Raw genomic sequence first — 25536 nt, forward strand, 5'->3', positions numbered from 1 at the left:
ATCAGTGCCTCTACAGCATCCAGAAATATGTTCTCAAAAGGTCATGTGCATAAGCATCCACTGTGAAGAATAAAAACAGTTGTTCTGGGTTTCTTGACAAATAAGAATAACCACTCTGTAATCAGAGCAATTGCTGGTGGGCATGTGTAGCCAAACAAGCAGGGCTTTGTGCACCTGGCCCCCGCCACCCAAACACCACAGCAGGGCGCGTGGAAGGACAGGGCAGACAGGAGACTCGGGCCTCGGATCCCAGGAGGCTCCAGCCTTCTCTCCCCTCTTGTGGGGTTGAGGCCGTGGGCAAAGACTCAGCCCTCTCTGGCTTTCCGCCGCTTCATGATAAACTCTCAGCGGACTGGTCTCATTTGGGGGATTCTACAAAGCCTTTCAGACAAATGATAATATCCATCGTGAATACTGTTTAGGAACTAGTATTTTCCAGTTTTAAAAAATTGTTTAAAGTTTACTTATTTACTTCTTACTTACTTATTTTGAGACAGAATCCCAAGCAGGTTCCATGCTGTCAGCGCAGAGCCGGACCATGAGATCATGACCTGAGCCAAAACCAAGAGTTGGACGCTTAACCGACTGAGCCACCCAGGTACCTCTCATTGTTTTTAGAATTAAGGTGGCTCACGAAATACATTCCCCATCTTGAAGCACCCACAGATGAGATATTAAGTTTAAATAAGTTATTAAAAATAAGTGCCATCATTACGGAAACACAAATCAAAACCACAAGGACATCTTACCCTCACACCCATTAAGGATGGCAATCAAAACATAAATAAATAAATAAATAAATAAATAACCAACCAGGGGTGCCTGGGTGGCTCAGTCAGTTGAGCATCCAACTTTGGCTCAGGCCATTATCTCACGGTTTGTGAGTTTAAGCCCCGCATCGGGTTCTCTGCTGTCAGCACGGAGCCCACTTCAGGTCCTCTGTCCCTGTCTGTCTGCCCCTCTCCTGCTCACACTCTCTCAAAAATAAATAAACATTCACACACACACACACACACACACACACACACACACACACACAGAAAATAAGTACTGGTGAAGTAAGGCAATGAGCCCTTGTGCACCGTGGGTGGGATTGCAAACTGGTGCGGCCACTGTGGAAAACAGTACGACCATTTCTCAAAATATCAAAAATAGAACCAACATATGATCCAGCAAACCTCTGGGTATATACTCAAAAGAAATGAAAGCAGGGTCTCAAAGAGTTATCTGCACGTCAATGTTCACAGCAGCGTTACTCACAAAAGCGACCCGAGTGTCCGCCCATAGAGGAATGAATAAGCAAAGTGTGGTCTATCCATACGACAGAATACTATTCAGCCTTAAAAAGGAAAAGCGTTATGTCATGTGCTACAACCAGGATCAACCTTGAGGACGTTGTGTTGAGCGAAATAAGCCAGTCACAAAAAGTCAAACACTGTTACGATTCCACTTCCACGAACACCTACAGTAGTCCTCCATAGACGCGGAAAGCACCGTGGTTGCCCGTAGACGGGGGATGGGGAGTTAGTGTTCCGTGGGGACAGAGTTTTAGTCTCACAAGATGAAGAGCATTCTGGAGATGGTGGTAATGGTTTGCCCAATAGCGTGAATGTGCTTAACGCCACTGAGCAATACAGTTAAAAATAGTGAAGACAGTATCTTCTCTGTGTACTTCACAATTTTAGAAATTAGGAGAAAAAAGTCTGCCATCACATACACATTACGTGTGCCTCCTGAAGGTCTGACGGAAATGCATGCCATCACCTAGGGAAGGATCTAGCCCCCCACCCCCGCCCCCCAAAAAAGCCCAAATGTGATCTTCCAAAATAGAAATAGATTCGGGGGGGGGGTAAGAGGGGGGGGGGGGGGGGGGGTGTTCTGGTCAATTAAAAGAATGAAAAGACTAAGATGCATGAACCAATCACAATGTGAGGATCTTACTTGGTTCCTGAATCGGATTTTCTTTACTTATGATATTTATGGGAAAATGGAAATTTGGGTGTTTGAGTAGATAGTTGATATTAATGATTTTTTTTTTTTTTTTTTTTTGCCATCTGGGGGGAAATATGATAATGGATTGTGGTTACATTTAAAAAAAAAGTCCTTATCTTTTAAAGATACACACTGAAATATTTATGGATGAAACAAGATCCACTGTCTGGGATTTGTTTCAAAATTAAGTTGGGGTGGGGAATGAGAACATACAGCTAAAACGAGGTTGGCTGTGAGCAGATAATTATGGAAGCTGGATAATGGGTACAAAAGGATTCATTATGCTCTTCTGTTTGGGTATATATTTGAATTTAGAACCAAATTTTCCAAATACACTGAACAATATAGGGTATTTATCCTTTCTGAATTTTAAACTTCAAATGTGACATATCCAAACACATACCTGGCACCTATATATCTAAGAAAACCAACACAACAGTTGCCCCCACCCCGCCCCTGGCAATGGAACAATTTAAGGGCATACTTGGGTTGCAAATTATACCAGGATTTTAAATCTGCCCCTCAATGCAAATTAGGTCAGTATAATCACTCAAAAAGAGGAAAAACCCACCCTTTACAGGCAACCCAAAGGGAAAGGGGGCAGGTCCTGAGTCCGCCCGGCTGGAAGCCATCTCTGAGCACCTTCTGAGCCTGTTAGTGGGGCTGGTGTTGAGAGGGTCACATGTCACGGGCAGCTGTTCTCTGTCAAGCTGAAGGGCAATTGCAGGCTGGAAGGGCAGGCAAATAATTCCACGGATGGCCTGGTGTGATTTGTAAAGTGAGCCAAACCGAACGCAGATACCATCTACTGTATGATGGGATTTGTTCCATAAACGTACCAGAATGTAAGCTCCTTAAGGGCAAGAATTACCTTGACCTCTCCCCACCAACCCCAGAACCAAGAAAGAGGGTCTGGCCCATGGCCAGGTGCGCGATACGGACTTCCTGAGTTACTGGTTGCTTGAATAGATGTCATAAATACATATATTTGTAGGGAAATATCCAAAGGAAATGAATCACAACGTTCACGGTATAGGACTCTGGTAGTGGGATTATGGGTGATCGACACAGGGCTACCCCCCACCCCCCGGACATGTGCAAATCTCACGCATGCTCCAAGGCCCAGCAGGACCATTACCACCACTCAGGACCTTCTGTCCACCCAGCCCCCTAGCACTGAGCTCCCAGCCCTATGCCTGGCTCATCCTCCTGCAGCGAAGGCAGGAGCTCCTGGACGCACAGCCAGTACCTGAACGAGCTCTGAAGCCCCAGTATCTGGCGCAGAGCCAGGCAGTTCGTTAAATTCAAAACATCTCAGTCCCAAAAGACTGGGGCGACAGTGGGTTGCAAATGTTGACCCCTGTTAACTGGCCCTAAACACTAACCCACTGAATGTGGAAGCCGATCTTCCACGTAGAGAATCAACTACTACACAGAGTTTCAGATGATCGGCACAAGCGAAAGGAGGGGAATCCGAGACACACACAATGATCCGCCAGGACAGAAACGGGATGATCAGGAGCACAGGTTCCACTACCAGGTGGATGCAGCCGAAGTCCAACATTCAAACTCCCACCGCCGGCAGGAACGAGGCAGGGCACACCCTCGCGCAAGCAGAATCGGTCAACACGAGGCACGAGCCTACCTCCTCCTGCAACCAAGCCCAAGTGGCCAACTCCAAAGCAAGTCAGAGCCTCGAACATCCGGAGACTCAGGATTTTGAGTCAGAGGAACTAGCACAACGCCTGGGTCGTAGCAGTAACTAGCCCGGGACCCTAGGGCAGGTGCAGCAGCAAAGGACCTGGGGCAGAGTTCTGAGTCAAAGCCCCTCTCCTCCCGTGACGCCCACAGACTGACTCAGTAGGGTGCCACACGGTAGAAACTCCTTCCTCACACTGTTGCTTTCTTTTTTTGAGGTATGATGTTGGGTATATGGTGCTTAAAAAAAAAATACGGGGCGCCTGGGTGGCGCAGTCGGTTAAGCGTCCGACTTCAGCCAGGTCACGATCTCGCGGTCTGTGAGTTCGAGCCCCGCGTCAGGCTCTGGGCTGATGGCTCGGAGCCTGGAGCCTGTTTCCGATTCTGTGTCTCCCTCTCTCTCTGCCCCTCCCCCGTTCATGCTCTGTCTCTCTCTGTCCCAAAAATAAATAAAAAACGTTGAAAAAAAAAATTTTTTTAAATAAAATAAAAATAATAAACACGTTATCTTTTAGAGATATACTGAAATATTTACGGGGAAGTACGATGTCCTTTCCAAAATTCAAGTAAGTGGGGGCAGAGATGAAACCGGGCATAATGTTAGGTCCTAAGTTTGTAAAGCTGGTTGAAGGGTAGGAACACGGAGGTTTCGTTCTAGTTGCCTCTCTATTTTGGGGTCCGTCTGAAATTTTTCTTAAGTGCACTTCAAAATACCAGGCAGCAGCAATGCTAACTTCTTCAAGGACAGTTGGTAACACATCTAGGGCCTCGCCAAAAAAAAAAGAAGAAAAAAAGAGGAGGGGAGGAGAAGAAGGAGGTGGGGTGGAGGGAGTAAAAGAAAGAGAAAGGAAGGGGAAAAAAAAATCCACTACTGTCTTTAAGACACTGCCCATAAAGCTTGTGGTAGCAGAAAGAAAAGAGAAAAGAAAAGAAAAGAAAAGAAAAGAAAAGAGAAAAGAAAAACAAAGAAAAAAGAAAAGGAAAGGAAAGAAAAGAAAGGAAAAAAAAAAAGAACAGCGTGGCTCACTAAGAGGGGAGTTTATTGAACAAGTAAGTTATCAAATCAGCGGAGAAAACAAGCCATGTCAGTATTAGATCATTAAATCAGCATTCTGGCAAAAAACAATATTTCCAAACGTTCTGATGACAGCTGGATCAAACCCGCCAATACTTGACAGTAATAAATACAGTTCTTTGGGAAGAGAACTAGGGAGTGACCTTACAGTTCCACTGAAATATGCCAAATAAGGGAAGCTCGGAGCTGCAGGAAATGGAAAAGACCAGCTAATATTTGGCAAGCTTCCTTTATGATCAACAAATTAAAATGTTAAGGAAGCAATTTGTTGAGAAAAGATATTTTTAAAAGGAGCTGAATCATGCAGGTTCAGCCCCGGATATGGTCAATTGGTAATTTTAAATCATTTTGTAAAAGTTAATGTTTTCAGCCCCCAGCAATCACATTGAAGACATCACCGAGTTAATCATAGACCCGCCTCCCTCCCAGCTCAGGTGGAGGCAGGGCCACCCGGTCTCCAGCGGCTGGGGCTTGGCTTACCCCCAGTGCACAGTGACTGCAAAGTCAGCTGCCATTGGAGGCGCTTTGAAGAGAGGAAGAGAAACACGAATGCAGCCCGAGTCCAGCTTTAGGTTTCCAAAGACACTGGACGCCAATCCATCTTCAATCATTAGCCATCTGACCCACTTTGGATCTAGAAAGCCTAGGGTTACTGGATTTCTTCAAGGGGAAGAAAAAAAAAAAGGAGCAGTGTACCGGTTTCCACGATCCAGGAATAAATAGCAAGACGTTCTTGTGATTAAAAAGCCATTCCCATACTAGGGCCCAAGGTGTACCTTCATTAAGCAGCCACGGTTCACATGGTGGGGAGAGTGGGGGAGGGAGGGGACAGACTTTATAAATAGTGGCTCACGTGACTGATAAGTCAATGAAGAAGAAAAAGTCCAGGGAGGGGCCGGGAGGGGGTGCTCTCTTATGCGGGAAGGAACACCAGACCTACGTCCTGAAGGAAGTAAAACCAACTGAAGCAAACCAAAGTCAGCCTCTGAGATGGAACCCCTGCCACCACTACCCCAAAAACAGAAACTGAAATGCTTCTGGCGACACTTCTGTCCATTTGCTTGGTAACAAGCTGCTTCAGCTTTGTCGTAACCTTGAGGAATCTAGATAACGGCATTTTTTTTTTTCTTAAATTCAAGCTCCCTGGTAATGAGTCCTGCTCCTGGGTGTAACAACTGAAACACAGTGTCCAGTGTTCAAAATACTCTGTTCTGGCCCGAGCACCGCACTGAGTGGAGGGCCTGGGCTGTGCACTCCGGGCATTCGGTTAAAATGCTGGCCTGGGGCCACAGATGCCTGACCTGACCCCTGAAGGGCCGCACTATCTGGAATGGCCCCGAGTGGCCGACAAGACCACGCCCAGGCAAAGGCTGGCTCCAAGGAAGGGGGCACTCGGCTCCCGTAAGAACCACCAGCACCAGGTGCCCACCACGAGGGACGAGCCTGACTGGAGAAAACACGTAGGGGGGCAAATTCACTGCTGTCCACACGGTTCACCCCAAGTCGACTGAGCTGGAGGTTCCAGAATTTCCCAGGGCTTAGTTCTACCAGCTGGCCAAAGGCATCTTACTAGTCCCCACCCAGAATGGAGAAGAGAACTCCCTTCTGTGTTGAAGTTCATTAACAGCTGGCCTCGAGCAAGGGAAGATCGCCTCTGCCACCTTCGGGGTCAGACTAGGGACCCCCACTGCTCCACCGAGACAGAGGTCAGGTCAACAGGTCCTGCAAGGACGTTTCGTGACTTTAGTCCCGTTCCCATAGTCTCCGTGCAAAGCTGGCTAAGGACCCCGCTGGATACACGACATCCAGGCCACCATGCTCCACGTGGACAAAGGGGACAGGGGCACTCGACCCACCCAAAACACCTGCAGACGCCCACGGAGCCGAGAGGGCCTCCAGGTGCTCACCCGCCCCCGACATTCAGACAACCCGCTCCCGGACTCGGAATCCTCACTTGCTAAGCCAGCCCGGTGAAGCGGGTCTCCGAAAAGCACCCGGAACTACAGCTAAGGGGGGAAAAATCCCCGCGAAAAACCCCCCAGAACACCTCCTTGCAATTATGCAAAGCCATGGGAAGGATGAAGTCATCCTGAGCCAAGGCGAGGTAAGGGGGCGACAGCCCTGTTGGGGCAGAAGTGGGGGGGAGAGGGGCAGACAAGCCCTGTCCACCCCTCACACATTTCAGAGAAGACGGTCCCTCGGCTTAAAGGAGCCGGCGTATTAATCCTCACTGGCTAAATGCCATCTTCTCGCTTCACCTGACTCCCACCTCACTCTGCTTTATTTAATTCAAAACAGCTGATTTCAGAGGTGTTCATCCTCATTTTTCATTCTAGTCCACATCTTTCCAAAAGCTGACTATTAAGAGCGGTGAAAGGCCTTTCTGTGTTGAAAACATCTTTTATGTGTTGAAAGTGGATGAAAGCCATGCATTTTGACTCCTGGAAAATAAAAAAAAAATAAATAAAAAAAATTTTTTTTTAAAAAGCACTTCTTTTTATTCCTACGGATATTTCAAAAATGACATTTACTGAATGCTATGCCTATAATATGCGAGGCACCGCGGGAGGTGCGGGAGGCGCGGGAGCGTCAGAGCCCTGCACAGCCCCTGCGCTGCTGAAGGCCTCCAAGAGGCGCCAAACGAGGACCCAGGTGACTGACACCGGGTGCAATGAGAGCAGAAACCCGGGGCAGGCCCGGAGGGCCCGGGGGCCTTAGAGGAGGGCAGATTCTGTCTGCTGGAGGGGATCGGAAGGGCTCCGGTCAAACAGAAACAGGAACTGGAGCTGGGCAGGGCTTGAGAGGCTGGGGGAGAAGGACGGGAGAGGGTGCTCCCGGGAGAAGACAGAGGCATGACCGAGGAGGGCCGGTTCAAAGGCCCAGGGGCCTGGTACAGCCGGCACGTGTGGGAGTCGAGGAGGTGGAGGTCAAGGAGGATGAGGCCTGAGGAGGGATCCCTGAGTTAATTTGGCTTCAGGAAAGCAGTTTCGGTTTGACACTGAAGAAGGGCCCAGAAAGAACGAACAGGAAAGCTCGTAAGCTTCTTCTCGCGGGGGGTCCGGAGGAGGCTTTCCCTCAAGGGCCCGAGCAACAGTGGCTACGGCAGCGTGACCGGCTGCCCCACAGTCGTGGAAACTGGAGAAACGGTTGAACTTCATCTAACTGGGGCAACTTTTGAAGTCACTAACCACAAGGAGGAAGCATTCCCTTCGGGCCTGCAGGAAACAGATTGCATTGCTGCGTCTGTCCCGGCTCGGAGAGGCCCAGCCTTCTCAAGGCTTTCCTAAGACCCATCTGCTCGGGCCATCCTTCTGCGAAGCCCGCCTCCTTCCCACATCCACGAGCCTTCTTGACGGGCCCGTTTTTAGAGCCTTCAATTAGAGAATGGGAAACAGCGGCCTGGGTAAACAATTAAGGTCAGGGAGGAGAATGGATGGACACACAACTCTAATGAGGTAAACAAATTGCAACCGTGGAATAACATTCTAGTCATTACGTATCGTGACAACTTAAAGCTTACTGGTTACTTGCACGCTTCCTGCTGACCCAAGCTGTTTCTCACACGGCGGGGGGGAGAACACGGAGAAGGCGCCAGACTCAGTGTTGGAACTTAAATTATAAAAGCCCTGCGGGAACACTGAGGACTCTCCCACTGTGCCACCTGCAGGTGCCCTAAGCCTCGTGAGTTCGAGCCCCACGCTGGGCATAGAGATTACTTAAATAAAATAAACTTTAAAAAAAAGGTGGGGGGGAAGGAGAGAAAACGGAGAGGGAGGATTGTATCGCAATCCAAAGTGAGTCTGTTTTTAGTCCTTTTGAGCATGTGTGCGTGTGAATAAAAACGGGTGGGAGCACGTTGCTGCGAATGAGGTGCCATTTCTTGGTCCAGCAAGGGTGCAGGGTTAATAATAGCTCCTGTTTACAGAGCGGCTCCCTGCCGGCACCTCACATCTACCCCCTCGTTTTGTTTTTGTAACCACCCAGCCAAGAAGGTCTCGCCTGGTACAGGTGAGGGAGGTGAGGGTGTGCGGCCAGGCAACCAGTAAGCAAGGCAGGCAGGACTGGAAGCCGCGCCCCCGCCTCCCAGCACAGCCAAGGCCCCGAAGGTAAGGAGATGGCTGTTCTCGGCAGTTCCTGAAGCAGCTCTGAAGACAATCCCAGCATGTGCTTCCCATGTGTCACTCACTGGCAGCCTGGCTGGGAGCAGCTCCCAAAAGATTGCTGTGAAAGACAAAACTGGTGTTTCCTACAAAACCGGTGTCCTCGTAGAAAGCCTCAGCCCGTCCATAAATTCGGGCCTCTTGAAAACGTGTGAGTTCCAGGTTAATGTGGCAGACCGACACATGCGTCATCTCTGCGCCCTCCGCAGCAGTAAGGTCTGAACTCACAGGACACAGAGGAGAGGGGAGGGAGCAAAAGGGAAACCCCCGAACGTGAGGGGCTGGAAGGTGGCTGGACCAGCCACACCGCAGCCTCAAGAGAGCAGAGGAAGCTTACGGCCTGACCTCAAGATGGGACCCAATATGCAGTAAGGTCATCTGTTCCACAGACCTTGGACAGGGAGCGGCAGGGGCTTGGCAAGGTGGGGCGCAAGGTGGGCAAAATGCCATTCAGAGGAGCAGGCAGACCCCTCCCCCACCTCAAGCAGCCTGGGACCTCCCCCCACCTCACCCCCATCGGCAGAAGACTGAAATTGCTCTCCGCCACATGCAGGGGGACTGAGTGAACATCCCAGGCCCTTCCCCAGCCTGGGCACTGGAAAACCGGCAATCAGCTGTCTCGCCCCCAACCTCCCCTCCCTGCAGGGAAACCAAGGGCCTCTTGCTAAAGAAACTGTCAACTCAAAAGAAAAGAGCCACAGACACTGACACATCAGGGACTCCCCCCCCAAAAACACCTGACTGATCTCTTACAGGGAAGGCCACCACCTGTCAACTGTCCCCAACCCTGCGCCCCCCCCCCACTCTATATAAGCATGCTGATGCCTTGCTCTTAAGTATGGACAGATGACAGAAATGTCACCAGGCATTTGACGAAACCTCTAACTGGGACCAAGACAAAGAGGAAAAAAAAAAAAGAAAAGAGACGAATCAACAGAAGGGATAAATAAAATTGGCCCAGTCACACAACTGGGTACGAACATCAGAGAAAATAGAGACCACATTTCCTGCAACATCACAGATGAATCTCCGTGACACGACAGTCAAAAAAGTAAGTGCCAGCAGTCGGCCAAATGATACCGTTTTTACAGAGCTCAAAACCAAGCAAGAGTAAATACCACAGCATATATACATTTGCGATAAACGACATTATTTTAAGGCTATGACATAATAGATACGGAACAGAGGACAGGGGTCGCCTGTCTGGATAAGGAGGCAGAGAAACAGGAGGGAGTCTCCCGGTGGATGCAAATTATTGGGGATGTTCTTGGGTTCAAGAGAGAGGAGGGGAGAGACGTTTGCGGATTTTAGTTACTACCCTTTGTGACCAAAATGTGTTCCATCCAATTGTTTACCGATATTAAGTAAGACGGATTTTTAAAAGTAAAAAAATGAAGAGAAGTCAACAAAGACAAGAGAACTTTTAAAAGAAACCGTGGTGAATGCAGCCGGTGAGATCAAAAAGGACCCTTCGCGTAGGAACGAGAGTAGGGTGTAAGAATGTAACATTCAGAGAACAAGAAAGAAAACTCAGAAGTTACAACCCTGACAGATAAAAGTACAGGAAGATTGGACGGTTGAACAGTTCTCCCAGATACATCAAAAAAGACAAAGACATGAAAAATGGAAGGGGAGAAAAATGGCCAGATTCGGCCACGAGGCCCAGCGCCTGCATAACGAGTTCTGGAGGACAGAGAACGAGACCCACCCCGAGGAGAACCGTCAGGATCCCGGAGAACAGGAGGCGAAGATCAGGTCTGTAAACGGTGTCACAGAGAATCGGCCAAGGACGGGGAACGAGACTGTCCTTGACCAGGGGAGCCACGTCTTTGACTTGCGAGGGTGGGATTCTAGAATTCTATGCTCGGCAACCACCTTCATCAGGAAGCTACTGGAGGAGATTCCCCAAATGAGAGAAAGACAAAATCGCAGAATTCAGGAGACAGGGATCCAAAGCAGGAGGGGGAAAGGGTGGCCCAAGATGATGGGGAAGGGGACCAGGAGGAAAGTGGGGGGCCCTGTGCCAGGCAGCAGCCCGTCCCAGCAGGAGAAGGACAAGGGACCAGGAGGGGGCTCCCAAAGAAAAGATGAACCCCTACCTACCTGATGTTTTAAGAGATACGTGTTGCTGGAAAAGAGTTTGGGGGTAAATTAGACCTTGTACACAGAAACTCCTATTTCCATAGTCGTAGCTATCCAAATGCCCAATACTCGAAAATCGGTTGAGCAGAGAAACAGGGCCACTCTGCAGGGGCCCCATGGTGAGGCCTCCACCACACCTGCCGGTCCCAGTCCCACGGCACCCCCACCAGCAAGCAATGCCCACGCTGAAACCTGGGGACCAGGTGCAGAAGCCAGCTGCGTAGACAGAGAACAGTTCCAGGGTGCAGGTGCTGACGGTGGGGAGAGGTGGGCAGGGGGCCGGGGCTGGTCCTTTTCTCATACTGATAGAATCGGGGTAAAAACTGAAAATAAAGTGCTTTGAAAGAAAGAAAACCTGCAAAAACAATGACTACCGTTAGGCCGTTTTTATTTTAAAATGAAATACATTCAAAAGGACGGACAACCCTCTTTTGTTTTCTTTTTCTGGTTCCTTCAACAACTCCACACTGTGATAACCATAAGGATCACACGAAGAGTGTTTATTCTGCCTTCACAACTGTTTTTCCTCCCAAGCTTCTCATCCCTTACCCTTTCCTTTTTTTTGTTTTTGTTTTTTTTTATTTTAGTTATTTTTAGGTAAAGTCTATGCCGGTGTGGGGCTCAAACTCACAACCCAAAAGATCACGGGTTGCACACTCCTCCAACTGAGCCAGTCAGGTGCCCTCCCTGACCATTTTCTTAAAAAACTTTTAAGTGTTTTTTTATCTATTTTGAGAGAGAGAGAGAGACAGAGTGAGCAAGGGAGGGGCAGAGAGACAGGGAGGGAGAGAATCCCAAGTTGGCTCCGCACTGTGAGCACGAAGCCCGATGTGGGGCTTGAACTCAGGAATCGTGAGATCATGACCTGAGCTGAAACCAAGAGTCGGACGCTTCACAGACTGAGCCGCCCAGGCGCCCCCGCCCCCCCACCCCCTAACCATTTTCTCAAGGCAGAACCTAGGAGCTCTGCTCCAACCTGGGCTGGAAATGTCAGGTGGAGGGGGCTCCCAGCCTCCCACTTCCCCAGAGGCTGCCGGGAGCTGCTGGGACCGAAAGTCCAGGAGGCCCTTCCTGTAGCCCCGGGCCCAGCCAGGCACCCGGGAGCACCTAAGTCGCAGGGGAGCCTCGAGCCCCTACCAGGCACGGAATTCTTTTTCCTTATCCTCCAAGATTTCTCCCCAGTAAACTTTCTGACTTTGCTCCTGAAATCCCTAGGGGCTGCTGCATGTTCTGTAAAACGATTTCACCATTTCCTCCAAATTTTGTCTTCCTCTTACATACCTAAAAGTCAGACCCAAGTGCGCTTTATAGGAACTGCCTACATTCAAAATTCAGGCAACAGTGCCAGTCCGTTAGAGATTACATGATCCAGGAGGGAGGGAACGCTAATATTAGCCACTCTGCCCCTCTCCCATCCCCCCACGGCGGCTCCCCTTCAGAAAAGGACAGGGCTGACTACATAACAGCCCAGATCTGCCGCCAAGGAAGAAACACCTACTTGGAAACAGCCCTCCAGATCCTGGCCAAGAAAACAAAACTCAGAGCCTGACACGTAAGTCACATGGCAAGCTGCTGGGTCCTGCTGGTCGCTGTCAGCAACCACCAGAGACAAAAAAAAAAAACAAAAAACCAAAAGATGCCTTGCACGTTGCTCTACACGCGCTCCCTTTTCTATCTGCTGTGCATTCGAGAAGCTGCTAGGATGGGTTGTTCTCATCCTTCGAGGTATGCACATTCCCCAGGCACACAGCCTCGCCGTACCGACACGGTCACTTCTGAACAAAACTGGGCCCCCGGAGAGGCCCAGCAGGCCAAGAAAACAGGAGGAGAAAATTCAATCACTAGTCCCAACCGACACCGGAGAATCCTTTGGCCATCTGGATCTGAAAGGACTTCCACTTTCAAAGTCCTCCTCTCCGTAGGAAGTTTGCCACCAAATATTAAAAGCCCCAGGTGCCAAGTACGGCATGACTCACGTTTTTCATTTGCCCGCTGAACATCTGACGTGGAAGTTGCTCACGCCCAGGAGCAGGCTTTTGCCTTAAAAATGCAATTATTCAAACTGAATTGGGTCTAATGTGGAAGCAGATATTTTTAATCTTCTAAGGCAGAACAGTCTTTGGGGGAAAAAAGCGTGAAAGAAAAATACCAACGCCACAACATCAGTACGTACCCGGTGAGCCAGACGGCCCAGGCATCCCTGCCGCCCTGATGACAGGACATCTCGGTCTGGGTTACTACCACTATTAGTCTTTTCAGAGAAGGCGGTCTCTTCCGGTGAGCTGCCTCCCCCGTAACACCTTCCTTGACTTTTTCAGGCTAAACCAACCAAGGATCGTGGATCAGGCACCGTCCTAAGCGGAGTCTTAACAAAACCCTTACGAAGTGAGAGTGGTTTTACTATCACCCTTGTACAGAGGAAGCAGGTTAAGGGCCCAAGGTCACACGGCTCATAAATGGAAGAGCAAAGGTTCCACGTCAGGAGGGTCGGCCGCCCAGGCCAGCGTGCCCTCAGCCGGCAGGGCAGGCAGCTGACGGCTTCTGGGCGCATCCAAAGGCAGGCCACCCAGAAAACCCCACGTTCTCACACCGAGAGCCACCATTTCCAGATGACGGTACATCATGGGCCCGGCACAAGGAGCGAAGAAAGGCGCCCCAAAGTTCAACTTCCAAGTGAGTGTCTTCGGTCTCGGCCCCGACGTTTGCTACAGCGCAGGAGAAAATACGCCTCCTCCACAGGGATGGTCGGCACAGGGGTCTAACCAGAACCTAACTTAATCACTTAGTGGCTCGGGCTAAGCATAATGAAGGTTAGTGCCGAAATCCGTCCCGCATCCGTACATTCCTCAACAGTCTGCATGCAGAAACTGCCCCCGCACGACACAGCCCGGGGCCTGCAATTCTTTTCTCTTTCTGGTCTTCTGCTCCCAAGTGGACAGCCAGTCCTACCTCGAGGATGTCCCTTGCCTTCTTCCGATTTGTTGTTTTAACGTGTTAGGACCTTGAGAAGCAGATGATCGATACTATTAGAAGCGTGTGTACAAGAGGAGCTGGGTGGAAGCGAGGCTTGGGAGGGGGCAAGAGAGGCGCCCTTGGAGAGCCATCCCCTGGCAGCTCAGCCCCCTGACTGCTGCTACCTGTGTTCTGGAAAGCTCATCGGAGCAGATAAGGGAAGCATCATTCTCTTAAAATATGAATTAAATAAAACCAACCCTCCCTTTTAAGGATCTAGCCCAGTGCTTCTCAAATTTTAATGTGTCTATGAATCACCTGGGGAATCTCATAAAAATGCAGATTCTGACTCAGGAGGTCTGGCTGGGGTCTGACATTCTGCACTTCTAACAAGCTCCCAGGGGATGCCAAAACGGGTTTGTGGACCTCTTTGAGTAGCGAGGGTCTACACTAGAACAGCGCTGTCCAGCAGAAACATAATAGACCCATTTTAACTGTTCTCGCAGTTAGCCCCAGGTCTAGCTAGCTGGCCTCCTCCAAGCCGTCTCCCAGAATTCCTGGGTGTTAGCTGGGAAGTGATCAGAATTTTAGCTGTGCGTGAATTTTAGTTGGATATTCAACCACTGTCAATTCATAATTAGTCCATACTGTACCCTATTCCTATCATGAGAAACTTTTAAAAGGCACCAATACTCACCCCAAACTAGCAGAATCAGAATCCCTGAGGGTGGCCCATGCCCAGGGGGATCTGCGGCCCAGGACATCAGAGGCAGGTAGCCCCAGGAAAACAGGTGTGGCTGGAGAGAAGACCCCGAGGTTGCCTAAGGGGCCTCAGTGCACCCCCTCAAGCCCTCTACCCACCAAACTCAGTGACTGACAAGCTGTGGCCTAACTCTCCCCGCTCAGGGGCAAGGGATCAGCTAATACCCTGAGGCCTAGGCCGAGGGGATCAGGGGTCACAAGGAAAAACAGTCTGAAGGAGAGGGAACACTAGACAAAAGAAATCAACCAGCCCAGCAACCTGCACAGACGAAGCAGAGTTCATGGATCCGAACTGAAACGGATGCAGCCCAAACGAGCAGAGAGGAGAGAGACGGGATGGTGTTAATAGGACAGAGATACTGACTTTAAAAACGGAGAGGAAAAAATAAATACGGGAGTGGGTCTTAATCATTTCAGGAATAATGTGGATTCTGAATTTCAGGAAAAGAAAATAGATGGCATAATTATAAAATCCAGCAGAGGGAAAAAAAAAAAAAATCAACCCAATCAAACATTGCAAGGAAAGATACCCTCCCGAAAATAATGGTAAAAAGAAAACATAAAATAATACTCCAGAAGTGCTAATATAATCACAATTACCCTAAATGTATGCCAGTTAAATTCACTAATCAAAGACAGACTCTCAACCTGGGTTTAAAAAACAAGATCCAGGGCGCCTGGGTGGCTCAGTAGGTTAAGTGTCCGACTTCAGCTCAGGTCACGATCTCGCAGTTTGTGGATTCAAGCCCCGCATCAGGCTCTGTGCTGACAGCTCAGAGCCTGGAGCCTGCTTTGGATTCTGTGTCTCCCTCTCTCTCCGCTCCTCCCCAACTCATGCTCTGTCTGTGTTTCTCTCTCTCTCTCAAAAATAAATAAACATTAAAAAAATAAGAAATAAATTAAAAAACAAGATCCCACATCGTGTATCTAAAATAAAACACATTTAAAGCAAAAGGATCTGGAAAGACTGAAAATCTGGAAAGAAGAGAAAAAAGCTTTATCGGGCACACAGAAACTAAAAACAAAAGAATAAACAAAATTACTGTAGCATCAACACAAATAGAATGTAAGGTGAAAAAAACATCATAAAAGAGGAAGAAAGAGGCTGCACAGACACCAGGAAAAGAAACTTAATCAGGAAGATGTAAAGACCGTGCTCGTATGTGCATCTAACAATATAGCCTTAACATTCTATAATAAAACAGCTGTCAAAACTATGGGAAGAAAATTAGCAGAGGCGTAGAAGAATTAAGTACCACAGATAAGCTCAAAATAATACATAGAAAATTCTCTCCTCAAACAAAAAACACATTACTTTTGAGCACATATGGAACATTCCAAGTGCAAATGCCATAGGGTCTCTTAAATATCTATTCCAAAGAAACCGGCATTCACGTGAACTATGCTCTCTGGCCATATGCAGTCAAAACAGACATCAACAGAATAAAAAGTTTTTGTTTTGTTTTGTTCTTTGACAGAGAGAGCTCGTGAGCACGCATACCAGCAGGGGAGAGGGGCAGAGAGAGTGACAGAAACTCAAGCTGGCTCCATGTTTAGTGAGGAGTCAGACACGGGGTTCGATCCCACGACCCGGGGATTACGACCTGAGCCAAAATCAAGAGTGGGGCACTCAACGGACTGAGCCAACCAGGCGCCCCCAAGAAGTTTTTGTTTGTTTGTTTTTTGTTTTTTTGTTTTTTTAATGTCAAAAATCCAGGGGCCCTGGCTGGCTCAGTTGGTAGAGCACGTGACTCCTAATCTCAAGGTCGTGAGTTCAAGCTCCACGTTGGGCGTGGAGCCCACGATCAATCAATAAAATAAATGTCAAAAATCTAGGAAAGACATTCAATTAACTAACCCTTGGGTTACAGGGGGACATTACAAAACGAATACAAAATTACAAAGTGAATAAAAATGAAAGCACTAACTGTCAGTTTATGGAGCAGTGCTAAAGCAATTTTTAGAAGAAATATTATGGCTTTCAATACACTCATCAGAAAACGATAAAGAATGTAAACTATTAAAAGCTGAACTTTCTTTTTTTTAATTTTTTTTAACGTTTATTTATTTTTGAGACAGAGAGAGACAGAGCATGAATGGGGGAGGGTCAGAGAGAGGGAGACACAGAATGTGAAACAGGCTCCAGGCGCTGAGCTGTCGGCACAGAGCCCGACGCGGGGCTCGAACTCACGGACCGCGAGATCATGACCTGAGCCGAAGTCGGCCGCTTAACCGACTGAGCCACCCAGGCACCCCAAAAGCTGAACTTTCAAAAACAGACGTTTGGAACAAAGAGTGCCCTTTAAGAGGAGTGAAATAAAGGAGAAAAATCAGTGACTCAAAAGAAAAAAAAAAAAGGACAAAGAGGGCAAGAAGGGCAAAAGGCAGTTTTCGTTTAAGAACTCATAAGACAAACCAAACTCTACAGGAGACTGAAAAGAAGTCACAGACACGTTCAGAAATACAGAATCTAGAAAGAAAATGCGAAGCAGCTAGCACTAAAACAACAGATTTACACAAATCATGAAAATATTACGAACACTCATACAAGAATAAGTGTTAAAACCACGATGAAATGGACATATTTCTAGAAAGTTATAAAATGCCCAGATTGGTCTACAAAAGGAAGAGTCAGACTAATAAAGAGAGTGAGACGGTGAACGCCTGCTCGCCACACTCAGTCTCAGGACCCACGGCGGGACAGGGGGAGCCCGATCACGCTGAAGCTACAGGCGTTCCTCATCTCATAGAAATGATCCCAAAACAAGTTTAACCTATTTTACACGAGACCCGTATAGTTTCAATTCCAACTAGATAAGGGTAAGAAAAGTATAGGCCGATTTTATTGGGTAACACAGATGTCAAAACTAGGCATCAAATCCAACCGTATTTTAAAATTCAAGACACAGTTGGCCCCACAATGCACTGCATGATCTGGCCTCAAAGCATCCATCACTGCAATGCAATTTATCACATGCATGGACTAAGGGATCAAAATCGCATGGCTATGAATAGATTTTAAGAAAAAGTATTTGCTAAAGGTCAACACCTAATTATTATTTAAAAAAAAAAAAAACTCTCAGAAAAGGAAGGGAAAGGGAATCAAGGTAATTGCTTAATCTGTTTAAGGCGTCTACCAAAAATTCCCTTGAGACCAGGAAAGAGCAGGCCACCATCACTAAACCACTATGCGAGTCCTTGAGTTTCTGGCCAACAAAACAAGCCACTCTGGTTCAAGGAGTGGAAGGAAAGGGGTAAACAAAAGAGTCACTTTTTTTGCATATGATATTATCCCCAGGGAAAGGTAACAGAGTCAAGGTAATCAGTAAAACTAGAAAGAGACTCAGCAAGCCTGCCAGTTTCAAAATCGGCAAACAAAACCGGTTGTTTTTCTTCCATACCACAATCATCAATCAAAAGAAAAAAAAAAATGTTTTTAAATAAGACACTGGTCACAACACCACAAAACTGTAAAGGACTAGAAATTAATTAAATAAAGATTTCACAAAACCTTTTTGGAGGAGGAAGACCTAAATAAATGGAGAAGTATCTTTGTTCAAGGATGGGACAACTTAAAAGGTCTTCATTTCCCCCCTGCCCCCAAATTAACCTGTAGATTTCATCCAAATGCAATAGAGACTCCAGCAGAACTTGAGGGGGAACCAGACAGATATGTGCATCAAAGAACAATAGACCTTGAGTCGCCAAAGTGCTTTGAAAAAGAGCCAAAGAGTTGGGGCACCTGGGTGGCTCAGTCTGTTAAGCGGCCGACTTCAGCTCTGGTCACGATCTCGCGGTCCGTGAGTTCGAGCCCCACGTTGGGCTCTGTGCTGACAGCTCAGAGCCTGGAGCCCGCTTCAGATTCTGTGTCTCCCTCTCTCTCTCTGCCCCTCCCCTGTTCATGCTCTGTCTCTCTCTGTCTCAAAAATTAAAAAAAAAACAAAAAAAACAAAAAAAAAAGTTAAAAAAAAAAAGAAAAAGAGCCAAAGAGGATAAATTCACGTGATCAGAAATTAAAACGCATATAAAGCCACCGTAAAATGGTGTGGTGCCAGTGCAAGAAGAAACAAATAGGGGGCAGAACAAAAGAATGACCCTAGAAGCATCCCCACGTGTATATGAGGCCCTGACGTACAAGAGACGCGGCTCCCAAAATCACAGGGTAGGAGACAAAACCGTTCAGCAATGTTGGAAAACCTGGCTACCTCTCTGTGCAAAAACCATTTCCAACCTAAAGATCTAAACGAGGAAGACCAATGTTTGATGGTTATGTGACATAGCCATCAAAATACGAGTATCTTTGGGGCACCTGGCTGGCTCACTTGGTAGAGCATGAGACTCCTGATCTCAGGGTTATGAGTTCAAGCCCCACGTTGGGCATAAAGATTACTTAATAAACTTTAAAAGAGAAAAAAAAGACATGGGGCCCCTTGGGTGGCTCGGTCGATTGGGCACCCAACTTCAGCTCAGGTGACGATCTCACTGTTTGTGGGTTTGAGCCCACAGTTCAGAGCCTGCAGCCTGCTTCGTTTGGATTCTGTGTCTCCCTCTCTCTCTGCCCCTCCCTGGCTTGTGCTCGGTCTCCCTCTCAAAAATGAAAACCAACCAAAAATGAATTAGAAAAGATTTCATTTTTAAAGAACCATTAAAAAAAAAAAAAAGTACATGATTATCTTCGTGATTCCGAATGGGGAAAGATGTTCTTAAGAGGGAAATCACACACCAAACATGAGGGGGAAAATCGAATAGACTGGAGTTCATCAAAATTAAGTTTTTTTACGTATCGAAGGACACTACAGGCAAATCAACAAAAGAGACTGGGAAAGATCATTTGCAACAGCAAAAACCAACAAAGGATTAGCATGCAAAACATACAAAGAACTCTTACAAATCAACAACAACAAAAAAGTAAATCATTAAAAAAAAAAAAAAAAAAAAAATACTATATGACCAGACAATTTACAGAAGGGTAAATCTGAAAATCTTAGAAGTATAAAAGAGGTAGGTAACAAGTATGAACCTTCCCGGTGATTAGAGAAGAATCACACAACGCTGAAGTACCACTTTAAAACCATCAGAATGGCAAAAAGTCTCCAGGAAGTGCTGACACGAACGTGGAGAGAGCAGTGGTGCCTCTGCTCTGGGAAGCAATCTGGCAGCACTTAGTGAAATTAACAGCCCTTTTCACTCTGGACACAGCAACCCACTCCTGGACCAGCCATCATGCCCTGTGCGTTAAGGATGCCAGAGGCACTGGGGTATTAGAGACCACAATGTGGAGCCACCCCCACGGAAATGGACCCAGAAGCCGGGCGGTGCTAAGAACTGAACTTATGTCCCCCAAATTCATATGCTGAAGTCCTAGCCCTTGAAGTGATGACATCTGGAGGTGGGTCTTTCGAAGGTCATGAGGGTGGGGTCCCCACGATGGCATTAGCAACCTTGTAAGAGACACCAGGGTGCTCCCTCACTCTCTCTCAGGCCCATCTGTCGCCTGGAAGATACAGCAGTCTGAAAGCCAGGAAGAGGACGCTCACCAGGAATGCAAACTGCAGGCACCTTGACCTTGGACTTTCAGCCTCCAGAGCCGTGAGAAATAAAATGTGTGTTGTTTAAGCCGCCCAGTCTAGGGTATCTTGTTAGATCAGCCTGAGCGAACCAAGACAAGTGGATTCTTCAGATGGAATCCACTGCAGCTATCATGAAGGACGACCAAACTGTGTAGGGAGGAACATGGTCAGATCTCCGAACCAGTGACAAGTGAAAAGGAGGGAGAAAGACGTACAGCACATCACCAGACAGGAGTTAAGCTACTTACACCTACAAAGCAGGGCACCCCGTTCACAAGAATACAGCTGTGTAGAGGCATACTAAACACCAGCATAGGGCGGGAGGGCCAGCGTCTAGAAATGGGGGTGGAGCCTAAAGGAAGAAAGACTTACTAAGATGAATCATGTGTGCTGTGAACTGATGAGTGATGAGGGTGAGACACACACACACACACACATACCCCCAGAGGCAGACAGAAAACAGGGGTCTGGATTTTCCTGCCCATCTCGTACAGATCGGTGTTAAAACTCTTACCCTTTGACTTAAGCATTTCAATGTTTAACACCATAAAACAATCGGCAGGATGTTCCTAAACTTGGAAAATTACAACGAACTGAGTTGGTGACGGCCCTCCGTGTCAATTCCACACTATCTGAATCGACAGACACTCGCAGAACACACACACACACACACACACACACACACACACACACACACACACAGCTGAAAAAGATTTGGTATTTTGCCTTAACTTCTGGAACCTGTCAATTTCATTCACAATTTACACCAGCTTCTAATTATACTTAACTGAATATTAACCATTCTAATTGCTTAATGCTTTATTGGCTCCATGCAAAGTATCGAGGGACATCTGGCTGGGCAAATGGGACCCTGCCTGCTGCTAGGAGAGACAGCTTAGAGCACACACTCCTCCTCATGCTCTCATGTCTACCCTCACCCAGAACCAGAGCATCTCAAAAGCAGGACTACTAAGTCCACACCAGCAAAGCAGCCAAAAGAAACTTTCTACCATCCGGATTTTAACCGTAACACTCCTGTTTCCCATCACAGAAGGTTGGGGGAAGGGCGACTGCAAGACTGAGAGCCCAGGCCCCTTCCACATTCCTGCTCCGCGTCCCCTGCATTGCACACTGTCCTGCCCCCCAACCCCCACCGGCCCGCCAATGCTTAGATTGGTGGCAGCTGGCCCTGGAGCCTCTTTGCCCACAGGCACGTTCATGGGCTTTGTCCTGGCTCATCTCCTTTTAGGAGAGAAGCAGCACTTTTCCAGCAGCAACCCTGACACCCCCTGCCTCTCTGGCCAGAACCAAGGGCAACCCCCACCACGCCTGGCCACAGGGAAGGCCCTGCCAGGACAGTTTAGACAAACATCTGGTTTCGCCCCGGTGCGGGGAAGAGTGAGGAGGCAGGCGGGCGCAGAGGGGAGAGACCCCGGGTGGGCCACCAACAGCATCTGCCGTTAGCCAAACACACGGCCTGCTCACGCGTCCATCTGTCTCTCACGCTGGTTCCAAAGTGAGGCAGCTCCACCACGCAAGGAACCCGACGAGGCGGCCGGAGGGAGACCAGAGCGGGAAAAGGTGCAGCGGCCCAGGCATTAGGTGAGCACCTGGAGAACAAACAGGAGCCGCACCCGAGACGTCAAACAGCAGCAGGCTCGGAAACGGGAACACAGAGTCCCCATATGTGACCCAGCGTTCCTACTCCTGGGCGTGTACCGAGAAAAGCCGAAAACGCTTCGCACAGAAACTTGCACACAGACAGGTGTTCGCAACAGCATTATTCGTAAAAGCCCCAAAGCAGAAACGATCCAAATGCCCATCGTTTATGAAAGGATCATCAGATGTCGTATACCCACACCGCGGGATCTCATTCGGCCATAAAGGAAATGAAGAAGGGATACACACTACGACGTGCGTGAACACAGAAGATAACTACACCGAATGAAAGAAGCCAGACACAAAAGGCCACGTGTTGTAGGGTTCCATTTATATGTGAAATATCCAGAACAGGGAAATCCATGGGGGCAGAAAGTAGAGTGATGGTTACACAGAGCCTCGGGCGGGAAGGGGCAGGGGGAGGCGCAGGGCAGATGCAGGGGTCACGGCTAACAGGTACGAGCCTCTTGCTGGAGGGTGGAAAATGTTCTGGAATTCGACTGTGGTGACAGTTGCACAACATGAGGAACACACCCACAAGCTGAACTGCACACTTTAAAAAGGTGAATACAGTGAATTTTATATGAATTTGATCTTAAAAAACAAAAAGTAACAAATGAGTGCCTGGCTGACTCTGTCTTGATCTCGGGGTGATGAGTTGAAGCCCCAGGCCGAACTATGTCCCCCATGTCTTCGGGGACATAGAGCTTACATTTAAAAAAATTCAGAAATCAAAAAAAAAAAAAGTAACAACACAGGTATGGGCTTTGTGTACAGGGAGCTGTCCTCTGAAGCGTGTTCAATAGAAAAAAAAGTGTTCCAAGAGCACTCTGTACCAGGACATCCCCCAACCAAAATGTAAACCTAGTCGTATACTCAAAATGTTTTCAGGTCACGCTGTCCCTTAAAAAACAGAAATCTGTAAGATGTTTAGACATCCTATTGGCCCTCGCCCTAACCCAAATATCAGCCTCAGCTCAAGCTTCCGGAAGCAGGGGCTCCTCGGCCAGCGCATCTGCTCTGTGTACACCCAATGGGGAACACACTGGAAAACTCAGAGACGGCATTAAAAAAAAAAAAAAAATCTATTTGAGGTATAAGAATCAGCTTTTGGAAAAACGCCCTAAGCCTCTCAAATAAACAGCAGGCATCTCACAGACACAGGACACTGGCCACTGAATTCCATACGCAGGCACCTCTGTTTCAAGTCCCTTCCGAGGAGCCTCCCGGCAAGAACAGCTGGACGGCAGGTGTGCCTGGGGCAGGGAAGGCAGGCGGGCAGGCGGGCAGCTGTGCCGGGACATGGTGGAAGGGCCCGACCCCCCTCCTCCCTCGTGGGAACGCTGCTTCCCCATTCTGGAAGGGGTTGCACAGCCCCCATTAGGAGACGTGGGTGTTTTAGAGGCAGCCATCAACTCGGGTATTTCTTAGCTAGACCCCTTCCCTCCTCCTAAGGCAGAGTAAAACCACCACCATGTGCAAAGGTCGGGGGGGGGGGGGGGGGGCAGACTTTCTGGAAAGTCCACAAACACACACTCTGTCCTGGGGTCTGAGGCTCGGTTTCCTGGTCCCAGAAGCCCTGCATGTGGGTCACCTGGAAATAACACCACCACGCAGTAACCTTTTTAAACCTGCTTCCACCTTCCTTGTTCACCCCAGAGTGGTTCTCACACCTTTTCTTTTCGTTGGAAACCATCTCTTCGGCTCTTTGACACTCCGCGTTCACCTGGGAGCAGCCTCCCTCCCGCGTCCCAGAAGAATGTCACAACAGGGCCCTCCGCTTCCCCTGGCACCCCAGACTTACAAAGAAGAGTCCTTCCCTTCAACCTGGAAACAAGTTCGAGCCTTTGCATCCCCAAACAACCCTCCCACACCTGCACTTCCCACGCGTCTCACACCCCGCACCTCGCACCTCAGCGGAGGGGTGGGATTGGAAGGCGCCCTGGGCAACCCAGGGGCAGGCGACCTGTCCCTGGGGCGCCGTGGCTCCCATGCTGAACGGGAAGTGGCCCTCCCGATAGCCAGCAGGCATGAACCCCCACCAGTACCTGCCTGACTTGCCACCAGGTATCACGCTATAATTAGTCATTGTAATTGAAGCCGAACGTAATTAATTACATAATTTCGAAGTGTTCAAGTTTAATTCCATTAAAATTACATCATGAAACTGGGGAATTACAAAGGATTACCGACAAAAAGCAAATAGGGATGAATAAAGGAACTCCAGACTGACTCCCTGCACATCTGAGTCACGCCCAACGCTCAAGAACAGGATAGTAGTGACCGCACCTGCCTTTAATAAACCCGTGGGGCCCAGCCAGGCGGCAGGGTGCAAGGGCTGCCTCTCGAAGGGCCAGCCCCAGGTGACACCAGCCTGCCGGACGCCTGGGGTCCGATGGACCCAGAAGGCCCTCCCTGCGCCGCTCCCTGCCCCTCCCCCACTCAGGTTCCTCTGCTGACACCTCGCCCATAGGTGGCCCCTTCTCAGCCAAGGCCACCACGACCCCACGGGCCCTGCCCCAAAATTCCAGGGCCCAGGTTCCGTCTGCCCTCTTCCTTACCCCACGCCCTCGGGCCAGTATCTTCTCTCCTGTCCCTCCCCACCTCTCACCAGAACTGTGCCTTCCACACACCCCTCCCACTGTCTTTACCACCCCTCCCGCCTCACTCTGGTCAGCCCTTCCGATGACTCAGTGGGGCTGCGCGCTGAGGTCCCGTTCTGTCTGCTCCACGGCCCTGGGCACGGGCAATACGTCATGGATGTATTCCGTACCTTCGCTCTCCATCTCCCTGCTAGAAGGTAGGTCCCCTGAAGGCCGGGGTTTCCCCACTGTTCTGGTCATTAGAATGCTGTGCTACAACCCTGCATGGCCCACAGGAGATGAAATCAGTCAAGGGAGCAGGACAGCCAAGGACCATCTTTCCAGGACCCAGGCCTTATAACCCTGACACCTGGGGATACGGGGTGTCCTGCAGTTCATCGAGCAGCAGGGCTGGGGACCCGTTCCTCTTGGCACCCCAGGGGTGATCAGGCACCATGGAGACACTCTTGAGGAATGAACGAATGGCCCCAACGGTCCGTGCAAAAAAGGAGTCACTCCAAAACAAACCAAACTGCCAGCAACTTCGCTCAAACACGCTGCATTATTTCCAAGCCGGCTGCACCTTGTAGGTTTTCTTTTTAAATTTGTAAAACTTCATTACAAAAAAAGCTGCATCGTCCCAAAAAAACCAGACACGCAAAAACAGTCATCTGAATCCAGAGTAGCCTAGAAGCTCCGTTTTTCCATGATAATGTCCTCGACTAAAGTAAGCTGAGATCTAAGGAGTATCACCTGGCCAGACTTCTCTCGGGACAGATGCTCACCCGCAGACCCCTTACAAAGCCAGCCTCTCGCCAAACACACCCCAACAATGCCTTCCATGTGTAACTGAGGACAGAGCCCTGGTGTGGCTGGTGCTGGCAGGTGATACTGCACGGATCTGAACCCAGCATCACTGCTGTGCCTCAATCGGCCAGACTCCC

At 48.8% G+C, this 25536-nt stretch overlaps 1 protein-coding gene and 2 non-coding genes across 5 annotated transcripts in view; 2 read left to right on the plus strand and 1 right to left on the minus strand.

Annotated features, from left to right (window-relative positions):
* The window catches only part of CUX1 (cut like homeobox 1), a 365928-nt gene that overhangs the window by 329563 nt on the left and 10829 nt on the right, over positions 1-25536 (minus strand). The gene's annotated exons all lie outside the window — the stretch shown is intronic.
* On the plus strand, positions 16501-16574 carry TRNAR-CCU (transfer RNA arginine (anticodon CCU)). The gene has a single exon. It is a non-coding gene; the product is annotated as a tRNA-Arg (tRNA).
* Positions 19089-19161, plus strand: TRNAR-CCU (transfer RNA arginine (anticodon CCU)). Its single transcript has one exon. It is a non-coding gene; the product is annotated as a tRNA-Arg (tRNA).

Source organism: Panthera uncia, chromosome E3, assembly GCF_023721935.1.
Source record: "Panthera uncia isolate 11264 chromosome E3, Puncia_PCG_1.0, whole genome shotgun sequence".
Lineage (NCBI taxonomy): Eukaryota > Metazoa > Chordata > Mammalia > Carnivora > Felidae > Panthera > Panthera uncia.